The sequence below is a fragment of the Perognathus longimembris genome, chromosome 2 (assembly GCF_023159225.1).
Source record: "Perognathus longimembris pacificus isolate PPM17 chromosome 2, ASM2315922v1, whole genome shotgun sequence".
NCBI classification, from domain to species: Eukaryota; Metazoa; Chordata; class Mammalia; order Rodentia; family Heteromyidae; genus Perognathus; species Perognathus longimembris.
Window position 1 is genome coordinate 49377221 of NC_063162.1, and position 16352 is coordinate 49393572.

Consider the following 16352-nt stretch of genomic DNA (forward strand, 5'->3'; position numbering starts at 1 on the left):
GTCCGCAGTCGCTGAATGTCACTGCTCCCTCCTCCTCCAGATCAGGGTAGACACTGCTCCTGAGGCGTCCCCCCACCCCAAAACTGCCGCGCTCGCCGAGGGCGATAGGCCCGGACGAAGGACGAAGTTTGGGGCCCACGGCAGCGGGAGGGGGGCGCGTTGGTGAGAACCGCACCTCACTCCCAGACCCGGCGGGCACACTCGCCGCCCCCAAACGGCCCGGGCGTCCCCATCCTCCCGCGGACACTGGCATCCCCGCCCTCCCCGGAGGGCGGTGAGCGGAGCCCCCCGGGGCGGAGGCAGGTACCCCCGGGGCGGAGACTGGGGCGGGCGGGGTCCGGGCTGCGCCCCTGGCCGGGCCAGGCGGGCTAGCGGGCGGGCGGCGCGGGGGGAGCGGGGCTGGGCGGCGCTGCCTCGGGCTCTGTGCGCTGCAGCCCGGAGCCGAGAAGGAGGAGGAGGCGGAGGAGGAGAAGGAGGCGGCGGCGGTGGGTCCCGGGCGGGGGGAGCGCGGCGCTGCGGACCCGGGCGGCTGGCAAAGGACGAGGCGGAGGCTGAGGAAGGCAGCGGGGAGACCCGGGCTGCAGCAACAAAGGGCAGCGAGAGATTGGCCGGGATGCTGGAGAGGTTAGCCGGGGATCGGGGTGGCCCGAGGCAGCGGCGAACGGTGCACGTGCTTGCAGACACGGGCGAGTGTGGTGCCTGGGGGGTGCACACCCGGCGGGTAGGGGTTTGCTCCCCCTCGGCATGGGATGGCGAAGAGGCTGCAGCGACAGCGTTCTGCCTGCACCTGGCCTGGGGCTTGCAGGGTAGGGGTGTCTGTGTTGGGGGGGAAGGATGCGAGCCAGGGGGCGGGCGAGTAGTCGCCCGGGACGGGACAGGAGAGAGGGTGGAGGAGGGGGCGGGATGGAACGCTCCGGGCGGCGCGCCCGTCCGCGCTCTCCGCCGCGGGAGCTGGCGACTGAGAACCTCGAATTTTAACTTCGCGTGCCCGCCCGCGCGTGCCCGCCCGCGCCCACCCCTAAATCCTGCGGCCGCCGCCAGCGATCAGCTCTCACACAAACTTTAGCTGCGGGCTAGGGGCTTTGGGGTTGAGTGGGGGAGGGGAGAGGGAAAAGGCTCGTGATTGGCGTCGCGCGCAGCCAATGAGGCCGAGCGTCTCTTCTGCCTGTAGACCCAATCCATTTCTGAAGGTAGAGGGGGCGGGCAGGTGGAAGTAGAGGTGGCGCGGTGTCTGCGAGAGAGAAAAAGGCCTGGACCAATAGGCGCCCGGAAGGGGCGGGCCCAGCTGTCCGTTGATTGGTACTGGCAGTGGAACCTCCCTCGGGGTGGTGCCGGAGGGGGGGATGATGGGTCGAGAGGTGTGTCTATGTGGAGACGAGATGACCGGCAGGAACTTACCCCAATGGGCTGCAGAGTGGTTAGTGAGAGGGTGACGGACAGTCGTGTAGGCCAACGGGTGGTTTTAAGTGTTCGCAGTCTCGTCCAATGGAGCAACGCCGGGGCGGGGCCGCGGCTCGGGTTTAATGAGACTCCATTGGGCTGTAATCAGTGTCATGTCGGATTCATGTCAACGACAACAACAGGGGGACACAAAATGGCGGCGGCTTAGCTCCTACCCCTGGCGGCGGCGGCAGCGGTGGCGGAGGCGGCGGTACCTCCTCCAGGCGGCAGCTGCGGTCTCTTTCTCAGGCAGCGGCAGCGCCCCCGGCAGGCGTGGTGGTGGTGGCGCGCGTCCAGGTCTGTCACCCACCTCGCGCGTTCCCAGGGGGAGGAGACTGAGCGGGAGGGAGACTGCGCGCGGGGGGGGGGGGGGGGGAAGCCGGGGGGCAGCGACGCCCCTCCCACAGGCCTCTGCGCGGGGGTCACCGCGGGGCCGCTCGGGGTCAGGCTGCCCCGGAGCGTGACGGTAGGGGGCGGGGGAAAAGGGAGGAGGAACAGACCCCGCCCCTCCGCTGGGCCTCCAGGGCAAGGGGCGGGGCCTCGATGCTGGGAGGGCGGGGCCGGAGGAGGCGGGAGGCGGGGCCTGGGAGGGGATTTCTGAGTAGGAGAGACCTGGTAGGTGCTTGGAGGGGCCAGCGTGGGTGTGGGCAATATTCTCCAGGGGTAGATGGGAGGGGAATTGGAGGTGTAGAAACAGGTGTCGAAGGGGTGGCAGGGAAGGATGCAATTTTGGAGGGATAGGAAAGGGGACGGAGGGCCAGAAGAAAAAGGTGTAGGAAGACGAGATTGCAGTTATCCGAGGACAGACCAAGGAATAGTTTGGGCGTGGTGGACATAGAGTAGAGTTGAGAGAAAGAAAAGCATTGCTGAGTAGGGATTGGATGAGTATCCATCGGTGTGGCAGGTACAGTTGCAGTGATGGCAAAATGGTGTCTGGGTGAATTCTCATACTGGGATAGGAAGGAGATTTGCCAGCTCAGATATGTGAGGCATTAAAAAAACAAACAAACATGGAAGCATGGCATGGTTATGTTTGGAATAGTTTCTGAAGGAGACAGCAGAGCAGACTTAGGTGTAAAGGGACAAAGAGGAAGGCCAATTTGCACATTATATCTGTAGCAGAAAAAATCACATGGCGAGAGGCATTTCAGAAGGGTGGGCAAAGCTGCTGGTGTGAAGGAAATGGGCACTAGGTCTAGGTGGATGCAATTTGATAGGCTGTGCCCAGAGTGAGGAGGTGGACCAAGAAAGGTATTAATTTGGGAGACAGCCTATATGGATAGATAAATAAGCTGGATTTCCTGGGTGAAATCTGAGCTGAAATCTTGAAGGTGGAGCAGGTAGTGAAGGTACAAGGTGTTGAGGGAAATCATGTAGGCTAACTTGGATAAAGACATTTGATAGTTTTGACTCTTCTGGCAGTACTTTGGTATGGGCAAGGCTCAGGGAATGGTAGGGAGATGACAGAATTAAGACAGTGTAGGCCAGATTACAAACGGCCTCCCCAGCACCTTGAAGGAGTTTTAAGTCTTGCAGTTAGAAGAGGGTGTTGATGGTGGCGGTCATGGTGCTGAGAGAAATGATGGAAGGGGTGACACTGATCAAGATGGCATTCTACACATAAATTGACATGTTGCATTGAAACTTCTTTGTACAGCTATTTTAAAATAATAAAGTTTAAAAGAAGGTGTTGGATATAATAGAGTATTAGAAGTTATGAGGGGATAGTGATAAAGAATTACAGATTTGTTCTGCAATCCTAGCTATTCAGGTGACAGATTTAAGTCAGCCACAGCCAGAAAGTCTTATTTCTAAGACAGAAGTGGAGGCATTGCTCAAGTGGTAGAGCTCTGGCCTGAGCCTGAGTTCAAGCCCCCAAACTGACACTTTAAAAATAGATTTGGGAACAATGGACCCAGTTGTATTTGGGGTGTAGATACCAGAAAATTCAAGATAAAGCGAATAAAGAGTTCACTAAGATTCTTCAAGGATGACCAGGAGGTGGTAGTAACAAGTGGGAATTAGTTGTGCTGAGATACTCTTGTTTCTGTGGTGTTCCAGTGAAGTAGGATATTCTTGTTTTCTGTCTTCTTGCTTGCTTCCATTTATTTATTTAGTTGGTTTGGGTCTTGAACTCCCTTCCTGGGCTGTGTTCTTTCCCTAAGCTCTTTTGCTCCAGGCTAGTGCTTTATCACTTTGAGCCACTGGCCTCTTCCAGTTATCTGGTCATTTGTTTTGGTTAATTGGAGATAAGATGGACTTCTCTGTCTGTGCTGGCTTTGACTTACAATCCCCAGCCTCCTGAGTAGCTAGAATTATAGGTGTGAGCCACTAGCCTGGTTTCTGTATTTTTAAAAAAATGTATTTTTCCTATCTTGTGTACTGTACATTTTCTGATAGAGCACTAAAATAAAAAATTCTGTTTACATACTGGCAAACTCTACACATCTATCAAAATGAATTTGAGCTTTAAAACTTTAAGAAGGCAAATATAATATTGGATGATTCTTATCCAAGAAGCTTCTAATGGGGGTTGGTTAAAGGTTGAGGAGGCAAAGTAATTTTTTAAAAGAGATAATAAGAATATTACTATTATTATTATTATTTTGTATCTGTCCTGGGGATTGAGCTCAGCCTGGGTGTTGTCTGCATTCTACTATTTGAGCCACAATTCCACTCTTGGCTTTTTGATGGTTAATTGGAGAGAAGATTCTCTAAGACTTTCCTGCCTAAGCGGGCTTCTAACCATGATGCTCACATCTCAGCCTCCTGAGTAGCCAGGATTATAGGTGTGAGTCACAGGTGCCCTGCTCAGAGGAAGATTTTAACATTAAAGGGAAACTTGGCAGGGGGATGTGGTGGTAACTGGCTGATAGTGATGAGATGGTGTGAACAAAAGTTTTTGTAGACAGATTGGACCTGTACCTCTGAGGGAGGAGATAGTATGCCCTTGCTGCTACACTATACATTTATTTCCTGTAACTACTTATGAAAATAAGTTGGAAACTATCTGATGTTTGACATAATGTGAATGGAAGGTAAATAAATAGGTGAGCAATTGAAGTTACAGGAAATTTAATATGCTTTATTAAAGTAGCTGTTCTTTGACTTTCCTATATCAATTAGAAGACTACATCTAAGTGATCTGGCTCTCTCCTTTAGTTTTCTGCAATAGGCACTCCTGAATTACATCTAGAGAAGAAAATTGGTTTATACAAGTAAGGATATGTATGATCTATGTGATCATTCTTGCAGAATGGTAAATGAAGCATTGATGGGAGAAATGGGGTAGGGGGATGTTTCCGGTCTGTAATACCTAATTTGCATTTCCAAAGCACCTTTAATAGGCCCTCCTCCCCACAATCTTGTGATAATGGTTCTCTAGTAAACCTGAGGATGAAAATCCACCATTGTCTTTGTGTATCATCTATTCTAGTAGTTGCTGGATAATTTAGTTATTTCTGATTTGGGTCGGTGGCGAACAAAGCTTGTCTGAGCATTCCCATATATGTCATCTGGTGCCCAGGTGTACAACTTTCCCCAAAGTATACATCTGAGAATGAAACTGTTGGTTCATAGTCATGGTGACCATTTATGTCAACTTATTTCTGTTGTCTCAATGTAATTACAACACTTTTAAGTTGTCAAAAGTATCTGGATTTGGATGATGAATTATATGATCACCCTAGTCATATCATGTGCTTGTCTTTACTAGTTACCAAGCTTCCAAAGTGAAATACAGAGTTATACTCACTCTAGCCATAAGAGAGTTCCAATTGCTTCTTGTTCTAACTCTCTGGCTTGTTAGCTTTTTGAAATTTAGCCAATCTAGTAAATTTTGCACTTACCTGATTAGTAATCAGGTTGAACAGCTTTTTATATATTTATTACCCGTTTGGACTTACTCATTTGTAAAGGTCCTGTTCAAGAACATTCCCCCCTTACACGTATTTAATTGGGCTTTGGGGTTTTTAATTGCTATTTAGAAGTTTCTTTATTTACTGTGAATACAAGTCCTTTGTCCTGTGTATATGTTGCAAATACCTTCTTCTGTTCTGTGGTTTGCCTTTATGGTGTCTTTAATGAACAGAAGTTCTTAATTTTAATGGAGTCAAATTTATTGGTCTTTTCTTTATGGTTAGTGCTTTTTTTGTGTCTTATTTTGGAGACGTTTCCTACCCTGAGGTCAAGAAGATATTTCTTTATACAGTATTCTTTCCTCAAAGCTTTATTGACCTTAAAAAGATGTATAACTATGAGTAAAATACATTTTTTTCTGGGCCTCAACCTCATAGTTCCAAAACTATTGTACCTTTTCTTCACTTTATTCTGTTCTGTGTCTTGAAGTTTTACTTGCAGCAAGTACAGCTAAAAGCCAGGTGCCGACTTCCCTCTCTTAGGAGAAAATGGTCATATAGACAGAAGTTCACTCATATTAGATTTTACAGGTCTCCAGCTGACTGTATTACCCTTTTTCCTTTTATGAGCTCACATTTTATTATGTTTCTGATATGTGTCTACCACCATCCTTGTTTTGCTCATATTTGTTATTGTAGTGATTCTTAATAGTTCTGTAAAACAGGGTTATATTCTTATTTTTACAGATGAGAAAAATTGAGAGTTAAATTGAATGAAGACATGTCCAATTCTAAAATTTAGTGGGATATGTCTCAGCACATTACACCTACTTGTTCATTAAGATTTTTCTTTTTTTTTTTGGCCAGTCCTGGGGCTTGGACTCAGGGCTTGAGCACTGTCCCTGGCTTCTTTTTGCTCAAGGCTAGCACTCTGCCACTTGAGCCACAGCGCCACTTCTGGCCATTTTCTGTATATGTGGTGCTGGGGAATTGAACCCAGGGCCTCATGTATACGAGGCAAGCACTCTTGCCACTAGGCCACATCCCCAGCCCTCATTAAGATTTTTGAATCCTGGTTTTTGGTACTGTCACAACCAAAGACTATAATTTCATTTAAAATTTTTTATTTTTATTGTGGTGCAGAGGGTTGAACCCAGAGCCTCTTTTGTGCTAGGTTAAGTGCTTTATCACTAAGCTGTATGCTTTAGCCCCAATTTATTTGCTCCTCCCTCCCTTTGAGACAGGGTCCCCCTATGTAACTTAGGATGTCCTGCAATTCAGGAATCCTCTTGCCTGGGCCTCCTGAGTGCTGTGATTATGGACATGTAGCACCATGCCTTTGCACCCATCAGCCTTACTTTTAAAGTAACATACACCAATTAAAGCACACAACAGTATCTACTGTGAAACTGGAAAAAATATTGTGAAAATAAGTAGAGTACCTAGTAAACATTAGATGTATGGATGATAAACCAGCTGGGCATGGTGATGCCTGCCTGTAACCTAGCACTTGGGGGGCTGAGGCAGGAAGTTGCCTGGGCTCCATTGTAAAACTTGCTCCACAGTAAGGCTGTGTCAAACACACACACACACACACACACACACACACACACACACACACACACACACACACACACGGGGAAAACAGAAAAATATTTCTGTAAACTCTTAAAATATATACATATATTTACTTTTAAAGGTAGACATAAAATTTTCTTGGCTCTTAAAAAGGCAATCCTAATTTTGTTTTTAGTGTGCACTGGATATGGCTCTAAGAAGACATCTAACAAAGCATTCGGATGTGCTCTCTCTTTCCAAAATAATCTTTAAAAATTTAAGATATCAGGTTATTTCCTAATATACTATTCTCAGTCTTTGTCATTAGGAACTAGCTAAGCTAATTTGTCATTAGGGAGAAACCTAGGATTGAGTAGAAAATTTTAAATGCCAAAAAACCCACACTCTACATTTATTTGATTGTTCTTTAAGTGCAAGTGCTTAGTTAACATTATAACTAATCATTGTACCCTGATTCTAAAGGCCTCATGACTTCAAATGACTTTTCATCTTGTCTTTAAACTCCTCTGTTTTACAAGGGATCAAATTTCCTGTGAGGTTCCTAACAGTGTGATTAAATTTTAGAGACTGAAACTATTGAGCGCTTAAATGCAGGAATGACTATGCAAACCTAACTCATGGGTTTCACCCAGAGATTTGGGACATGTCTCTACTAATTTATGATGATGATGTTGAAACTAATCTTTGCTAGGGATTATGGAAGCCATAATAGTTTATTGATGGTTCAGTTATTGTTTGTTGAAGCAGATTTACACAATTATAGTTTAATGACATAACAAGAATATTGTCAACTAGGAGAGCATGACATGAAAAATTAAACTTCCAATTAATATAATATGTATTAGTTGAAATGCTAATTTTCATGGTGATTTAGCCTCTTAGAAATCCTTGGAACACATTATTAGCTTATGAATTGAAAACTATGTTAATGAGTAGTGGGAAAGAACTTAATATTACTCTAAAAAGATGGAGAATTAAATATTCACTCCAACTAACATTTATTGAGTATCTGCTTTGGACTTGTTGCAGAGTTAGACTCATAGATACAAGTCTTCATACATAGCCCAGCATGGCCTTGAGCTGTCATCCTCCTTCCTCAGCCACCCAGTTCTGGGATTATAGGTGTGAGTCACCACATCCAGCTTGTTACTTTTTTTTTTTTATTAGCACCCCCTCTATCATTTATGGAGGTGAAATTCACATAACATAAAATGAACAATTTTAAAGTGAACAATTCACTGGGGACGTGGCTCAAGTGGCTAGCAAGCACAAGACCCTCAGTTCTACCCCCAGTACTGCCAAAACCCTGAAATCAAAAGAATGCAGATAAGACAAGCAATTTGATGGTATTTTAATACATTCACAGTGTTGTGTTTTTTTTTGTGTGTTGTTTTTTTTGCCAGTCCTGGGCCTTGGACTCAGGGCCTGAGCACTGTCCCTGGCTTCCTTTTGCTCAAGGCTAGCACTCTGCCACTTGAGCCACAGCACCACTTCTGGCCGTTTTCCATATATGTGGTACTGGGAAATTGAACCCAGGGCTTCATGTATAGGAGGCAAGCACTCTTGCCACTAGGCCATATTCCCAGCCCCAGTGTTGTGTTTTATAACCATGGCTTCTCTGTCCTTTCTTCCCCTCCCTCCCTCCCTCCCTTCTGTTCTTTTTTCTTGTGCTGGTCCCGGGGGCACTCTCCCTGAGCTTCTTTTGCTCAAGACTAGCACTCTACCACTTGAGCTACAGCTTCTTAGTAGGCTGTTTGGTGGTTAATTGGAAGTAAGAGTTTCACAGACTTTCCTGCCTGGGCTGGTTTAGAACTGTGATCCTCAGTCTCATCCTCCTTGAGTAGCTGGCATCCAGCCTTATTTTTATTTGTTTGTTTGTTTATGTCAGTACTGAGGTATGAACACAGAGTTTTTCTTGTATTAGGCTGCTTGCTTGCTTTGTTGGCACTTTACCACTTGAGTCTCCCCCTTCCCCCCAATCTGGCATTTTTGTTGAATATTTTGTTTGTTTGTTTTTGTTTTTTTGCCAGTCCTGGGCCTTGGACTCAGGGCCTGAGCACTGTCCCTGGCTTCTTTTTGCTCAAGGCTAGCACTCTGCAACTTGAGCCACAGCGCCACTTCTGGCCATTTTCTGTCTATGTGGTGCTGGGGAATTGAACCCAGGGCTTCAAGTACACGAGGCAAGCACTCTTGCCACTAGGCCATATCCCCAGCCCTTATTGAATATTTTGGATATGAAGTCTCAAGGACTTTTCTGCCAGTGTTGGCTTTGAACTTCAGTCCTTCAGGTCTCAGCCTCCTGAGTTGCCAGGATTTACAGGCATGAGCTTTAGTGCTCAGCTTCATGGATATTTCACCTAAGTAGAATTAAATGATATTTGGCATTTTGTTTCTGACTTTTATAGAATGACTCTAAAGTTCATTCATGGTGTAGCAGTGTGTGTGTGTGTGTGTGTGTGTGTGTGTGTGTGTATGTATGTAGTAGTAGTAGTAGTAGTAGTAGTATATTAGGTCTTCATTCAATAATATTCCAGTGTATTGTTATGCCACATTTTGAGTCTCTATTTATCTGTTGGTGGACATTTGGGTTGTGTTCACCTTTAGCTAGTGTGAATAGTGTGGTTGTGAACACGTCTGCTCCTGTATATAGTTAAGTATCTGTGTTCAGTTCCTTTAGGCATATACCTGGAAGTGGAAGTATAGGATCATATAGTAATACCTTTGTGTAACTTTTGAGGAACCATGCTTTTATTTCCAGCTTTGCTTTTTCTTTCCCAAAGCACCTAGAGGAGGCCTTACAGGGCTATGTTCAGGGAACATTATTTCTCTTTGTACTTGTTGGTTCTTTGATTCGTGTTTATAGCCAATTCATGTGTTTTGAGCCTCAAGCAGTAATTGTAGAAGGAGTAGATACATCCAGGACTTGAAAGTTTTACATATGGGTGATGTTTGATGTGAGACTGCTAGCAGATCTAAGTAAACCAAGGGTGCTATTTTGGGCTACTGTGCCTCTAGGCTGTGTTGGGTGGTGACAGAGGAAAAAAAGGCCAACTTCCTCCCTTAACAGTGAATATTGTGTTTTGGAAGATATTTTTAAGATTTGTGCATGCTCACTCAGTTATACAATGGGCTTTGAAAAAATCCAGGAGCTTATAAAAGAGAGCTAAAAATAATGTAGTAAGTAAAACTCAAGATGACAAAAGAGTAAACTGAATTATTAATCTTTATTTTTTTTCTACCATTGTTTTTGGCACATCTATGATCTCATGACTCAAATGTTATGACATTGATTTTGAAGTAACACACGGGTTTAGTAAAAGCTTAGAGAAGGTCTATGCAGTACTTATGACCCAGGATATTTTGACCCTTCTTTTGCTGACATGGCTATTTCTGAATAGTGTTGATGTTTATATAATTCCACTGAAGCTAAAAGCTCAATTTTGGACTAAGCATTTCTCTAAGTCTGTTTAGAATAGTATGTAATGAATGATATAAACAGTTTTATAAGACTGTATGGTACAGCTATATAATTTGCTGATTTTTTTTTTAAAGCTGGAAGTAAAATTCTTTACAACTTTGAAAACAGTGAAATTTAATGTGATATAGCATGGACCTTCTTGAATTAATTTAGAATGATTTGCTGCGTCCAACTTTGAAGTGTTTCTAGAAAAATATGAAACAGGAAAATGATTTTTATGTTTAAGCTTGTGGTTGAATGTCCTATCTATGTGTAAAACAAGTCCTAGTGCTCAGAAAGAGAGAAGTGGTGTGGATAATTCTAATCAGGAAAAAAATCATTTCTATTTGTATTTTGAATGAATTATGCATTTTTTCCTGTGGATTTGGCTTTCTAGTTAGATACTGCTTAGGCTAAAATGAAATTGGTTTTCAATCTATTCTCTTAGCTTATACCAATTTACAGTGGGACCAGTGGGATGTTGGAAACAAATCAGGCTAAGATTAAAAAATTTGCAGTGGATAATATACAAAGTGGATAATATACATGTGTTTAGTTGAGAATTGGCTACAGATAAGAGACTTCTGATTTTGTTCCTCTCCTAGCTGTGGATTTTTTTTTTTTAAACACTGTGATTCTGCTTGTAGCAAAGAGCTGCTGAGTTACATCTGCTTCTGCCTAATTAACTCTGTTGGTTGGTGTCAGATGAGAGCTAATTTTGAGATTAAATTGAGGAGTGGGGTGTGTGTGCTGGTAGTTGGGGGAGGGAAGAAGGATATAATGTTGGTTGTTTTGTGTTGGATCAAAATACAGTTATTCACAGCTGGTTTTAAATTCACTTTTTGCTTTTGAAGTAAATATGATCTCAGTGCCCTAAGATTTCCCTTCATCTCTACATGTTTACTATTGTGGAAACTGATAGATCCTTCTCTTAGGTGAAGTTCTTGGCCATATCTTGGTAGTGTAGTCAGTATTTAGGTGACAGGTAGTCTTTGGGACAAATAGTGAATGCTATCCAGCAAAGTGAAGCCGATCTTAAATTTTGACTCTTCCCCCCAAAATGTTACATTTGTATGGCTATGTGAGTAATAGCATTTCTTTGTTTGTTTGTTTTTTCTTGCGATGGGATTCTTTCTTAGGAATTGTGTGTGTGTGTGTGTGTGTGTGTGTGTGTGCGCGCGCACTTCAACTCAGGGCAGGGGCACTGTCCCTGAGCTTTTTTGCTCAAGGATAGCACTCAACTACTTCAGCCACAGCTCCACTATTTGCTTTTTTGGTGCTTCATTGGTAATATGTGTTTCATATAGACTTTCTTGCCCGGGCTGGCTTCAAATGGTGGTCCTCACATTCAGCCTTCTGAGTAGCTAGCAATTACAGGGGTTAGCCACCAGCACCTGCCAAGAAACCTAATTTTCAGTGTTTGGAGAACATGTGCTCACTTGGGAAATGCAGGTACAGAAATGAGGATGGTACAGAGGTTATCATGGCCCTTGAGCAAGGCTGACTGGTGAGCACATTTGTGATGTGTCCATATTTTAATGACTTTGGGGTGTCAGGGGAGAAGAAACCATTTGGAGAATCCGTGTGGCCCCTAAAAGAATGAAGTTGCTTCTTTAGACACTTTGTGGTGCTCTATTTCCTAGTCATAAATATTCTTGAGTGATCTGAAGGAGTAAATGTATTGCCAGTTGTGGCATATGTATGGTTGTGAAGTTGTGTTTATTATTAGTTTGTAATAGTTTTAGAGATATATAGATGATCCCTGAATTAAAGATATGTTCTTATGCTCAACTGAACGTTTGATTTTATTTCTTTTGACAGATTGGCCTGAAGACCTGGACAATCTTCATTTTTGTTATGGACTGTTTTTAAAGTGTTTGGAGTCCAAATTCCGGTATTTTCCCTTATTTTATTACATTTTTGTTATGCTAGTATTACTGAAATGTAATGGTAATGGATATGAATGATTATTTCAACTGTGGCTACAGGTTGTGGTAAAAGTTTGTCATGAGGACATATTTTGGGTATTTGTTAGTTATGAAATGATTTTGTTTTAATATATGTTCCTTTATGTAAAAGCAACTTTGCAATATTGGACACTTTCCTGTGACCTCTTCTCCTGCTTCCTGCAGTTGTGTTTTGTACAATCGAATTAAATTAGCTGTGATTCATCCTGAATAAATGATGAAAGATGGAATAATTACTTGGATCTAGTGAAATGTCTTCTAATGAAATTTTACCCCAAACTATTTTACTTTGGAAAGATCAGTTTCCTGTTCTAAACTTACTGACACAGAATGACTCCTGTGTTCTGTGCTGAAATTGGTTGCACTGGAAAGCCAGTGTTTCATTCCTAAACACACCATGTTCCAACTCTAACATTTTTGTCAGTGATTTCTATAATGGCACAAAAGGGAGTGCTTATTAGATTTGCAGATGACAGACATGACAGAGTCAAGATTCAAAACAATCTTTAGAAAGTTGGAAGATAGACTCAAACCAACAAGATGAAATTGAACTGTAGAAAACTTTAAATCTCATCATTTAAATTTGTGTAAGGAAAAGAAAAAGATTCAGTTTGACAACATTCTTGAAGATTTGGCATTTTAGTTGGACTACATGGCTAATTGGACTAGGCATGGCTAGTGTGGCAGGGCTGTTGAGGAAGTTTCTTCTGTATTTCTAATTAAGCAAGGTCTGGACTGTCAGATTTTAAGGTAGACATTAGTCAAAATAGTGAGCAACATCTTACAGTTGGTGGGGTCACGGAATTGACATGTGAGTTGTTAAAAGATGGGGCTGAAGGTAGAATGACTTTTAATTGTGTTTTGGTTTTATTTCTGTGTGTGGGGGGGTGGTTATTTTGGTTTTATTTCTCTGTGTATGTTTGTGTATGTCTGTGTGTGTGGTGTTATTGGGGCTTGAACTCAGGGTCTCACATACTCTCACCACGTGGCCTTTTCACTTAAAGCTGGAACTCTACCACTTGAGTCACAGCTCTACTTCTCCAGCTTTTTGCTGGATGGAGGTAAGAGTCTCATGGACTTTTCCATCCCAGATGTTTTTGTATCACGATCTTCAGATCTCAGCTTCCTGGAGCAGCTAGGATTACAGAAGTGAGCTACCAGCACCTGGCTTGTAATTAAATGTTATTAAGTAGTTATATGAAGAGGTTGCAATTCCCTAAGGTATGAGTACAATGCTTCTTGATTGCTGCCACGTCTTATACCAGTCTCTTTCAATTTTTTTTTTTTTAGTGATTTTTTTTTTACCGGTCCTGGACCTTGGACTCAGGGCCTGAGCACTGTCCCTGGCTTCTTTTTGCTCAAGGCTAGCACTCAGTGACTTGAGCCACAGCACCACTTCTGGCTTTTTCTGTATATGTGGTTCTGAGGAATCGAACCTAGGGCTTCATGTATACAAGACGAGCACTTTACCACTAGGCCATATTCCCAGCCCCTTTTTAGTGATTTTTAAAAACACTTGTTTTCAAGTGTTTGAAGGCCTGTCATATTGATGAAATAGCCAAAGTATCTTGTGATTGTTAGGATTAGAAGTCACAGGGAGGCAGGTGTGTGTGTGTGCGTGCGCGCACGTGAGTGTACGTGTGTGCGTGTGCGTGCACGCACCAGTCCTGGAATTTGAACTCAGGGCCTAGATGCTGTTCTTAGATTTAAAAAATTTTTTTTTTTGCTCAAAGCTAGCACTATACTAATTTTAGCCACAACTCTACCCTCTGGCTTTTTGGTGGTTAATTTGGAGATTAGAGCCTCAAGAACTTTTCTTCCCTGAGCTGGCCTTGAACTGTGATCTTTAGATCTCAGCTTCTTGAGTAGCTAGGATTAAAGGCATGAGCCCCTGGCACCTGGTGGGAGGCAGTTGGTTTTTTTTCCTGTGAGCAAAAAATAGATTACAGCCAGAGGTGCCTAACAATGACATGAGCTGGTTTTGAAAGTGACAAATTTTCCATCACTGCAAATGTTTTAAAGATAAAGGTGTGATGGTTCCTTTTTGAGGATGTTGGACAAGGGTTTATTTGTTGGATAACTAAGTGTTGGAATGGATAATCTCTAAGGTCTCATCAGCCCTGGGGTTCTGAATCTGAGAAGACAAAATGAAGGGAACCTACACTTTCTTGATCTGAAAAGAAGACAACTGCCTCCTTAAATTGTCTCTTTCAAGCTGTTTGAACAAGAACAGTTCCATTGCCCAATTGTTTTTCAATAATACTGCAGGGACTTTGTGAGTAGGTGTTATAGTCTTCAGTATATATCTAGTTAATATTTCTAGAAACCCTGTAGGTAAACCCTATTAGATATACTTTATCTAAATAACCTACAAGGTAACATGATCAAAGCTTAAGTCAGTTCTCAAGGTTTCCCCACTAGACTTTAGTAGAAGTAGGATACAGAGCGATGAAAGTGTCTCTGCAGAGGCAGGGCTGGCTAGAGAAGACAGTTATGGCTCTGGCCAGAACAGTATTAGATTTGGATCCTAAAATAATGACATTTGAGTCTTAAGCCTGAGGTAGTTAACATTGAGCAAGTTCCATCTTCCTGTGAGCCTCCTTACTTTTAGAATTGTGTAGAAAGATTAAATGACAAATGTTCATGTGAGCACACTCTAAACTTTAAAGTATAAAAAGATGTAAGATGTAGGTGTTATTGAAGAGCAAGATTCAAACCCAAGTCTGGCCCAGCTCCTAGATCCAGATTCTTTATTCTGACGCTCTTGGCAGATTTCTTTAGTACCCAGATTGGAGATGAAGAATGGACTATATATGCTAGGACTCTCAGAAAGCATTACCACTGTCGAGCTGGAATCAGATCTGTAGGAACCTTTCTTATATTGAGATGCTTAATAGCTCCAACAGCTCCAACTGTGTGTGTGTGTGTGTGTGTGATAATTGCATAGGAAGCCAGTGCCTCTTAACTACTTGAGCTACACCCCCAACCCTTTATCTAAGTATTAAAGTAAACTAAATATTATTATTATTATTTTTTTTTTTGCCAATCTTTGGTCTTGAACTCAGGGCCTGAGCACTGTCCCTGGCTTCTTTTTGCTCAAGGCTAGCACTCTGCCACTTGAGCCACAGCACCACTTCTGGCCGTTTTCTGTATATGTGGTGCTGGGGAATTGAACCCAGGGCCTCATGTATACGAGGCAAGCACTTTTGCCACTAGGCCATATCCCCAGCCCCTAAACTAAATATTATTTAAAAGAAAAGAGTTATTATATTAAGAGTTTTATACTGAGTTATATTGAGTTACAAGAGTTATTATATTGAGAGTATTATGGACCCTATACAGAGGAATGAGAGGATCTATTCCATAGAAGTGGCTAAATGGGAAGTTGTTTTTTTTTCTTTTTTGCCAGTCCTGGGGCTTGAACTCAAGGCCTAGGCTCTGTCCCTGAGTTTCTTTTTGCTCAAGGCTAGTGCTCTACCACTTGAGCCACAGCCCTACTCTCATCCTTTTCTGTTTATGTGGTATTGAGGGATCGAACTTAGGGCCTCATATATGCTAGGCAAGCACTCTCCCACTAAGCCACATTCCCAGCCATAAAGGGGAAATTTTCTTATGCATGAGACTTGTGAAATACAGTACCTAGCTGCAATCAAAGTCCTTTTATTCTTTTTAAATATTTTAAACTAAGGGCCTTAAAGCTTGCTAGAGAGGCTTTCTACCTTCTCACCCACACTCTAGTCTCTCTTCTCTTTTCTCTATTTCTCTTCTTAGTTTTAAGATTTTTGGAAGTAAGTTTAAAGAAAATAATAGGCTTTTGTTATATTTTTGGTGATTTGAGGCAGGGTCTCTTCCTGTAGTCCTTGTACTCAAGATACTCGTTTCAACCCTTGAGCACTGAAATTATGTGCAGTTATATGCCATCATCCTTGGCTGTATCATAGGTGTGTGTGTGTGTGTGTGTGTATGTGTGTGTGTGTGTGTGTGTGTGTGTGTGTGTGTGTGTGTACTGGTGCTGAGGCTTTTTTTTTTCCTTTTTCCTGAGTGCTTTTTCTC

General features: G+C 43.1%; 1 protein-coding gene across 4 annotated transcripts in view; it reads left to right on the forward strand.

Moving 5' to 3' along the window:
• Window positions 1-419: 419 nt before the first annotated feature.
• Kat6b (lysine acetyltransferase 6B) overlaps window positions 420-16352 on the forward strand; it is a 175222-nt gene continuing 159289 nt past the window's right edge. Inside the window, exons 1-2 of one of the 4 annotated variants that reach the window (XM_048339092.1) lie at window positions 420-624; window positions 12154-12226. The gene's annotated coding sequence lies outside the window, so the exon portion shown is untranslated. Of the gene's footprint in view, window positions 625-1410; window positions 1738-12153; window positions 12227-16352 lie in introns of those variants that run through there. The other 3 variants (XM_048339091.1, XM_048339093.1, XM_048339094.1) reach the window with 3 other exon arrangements.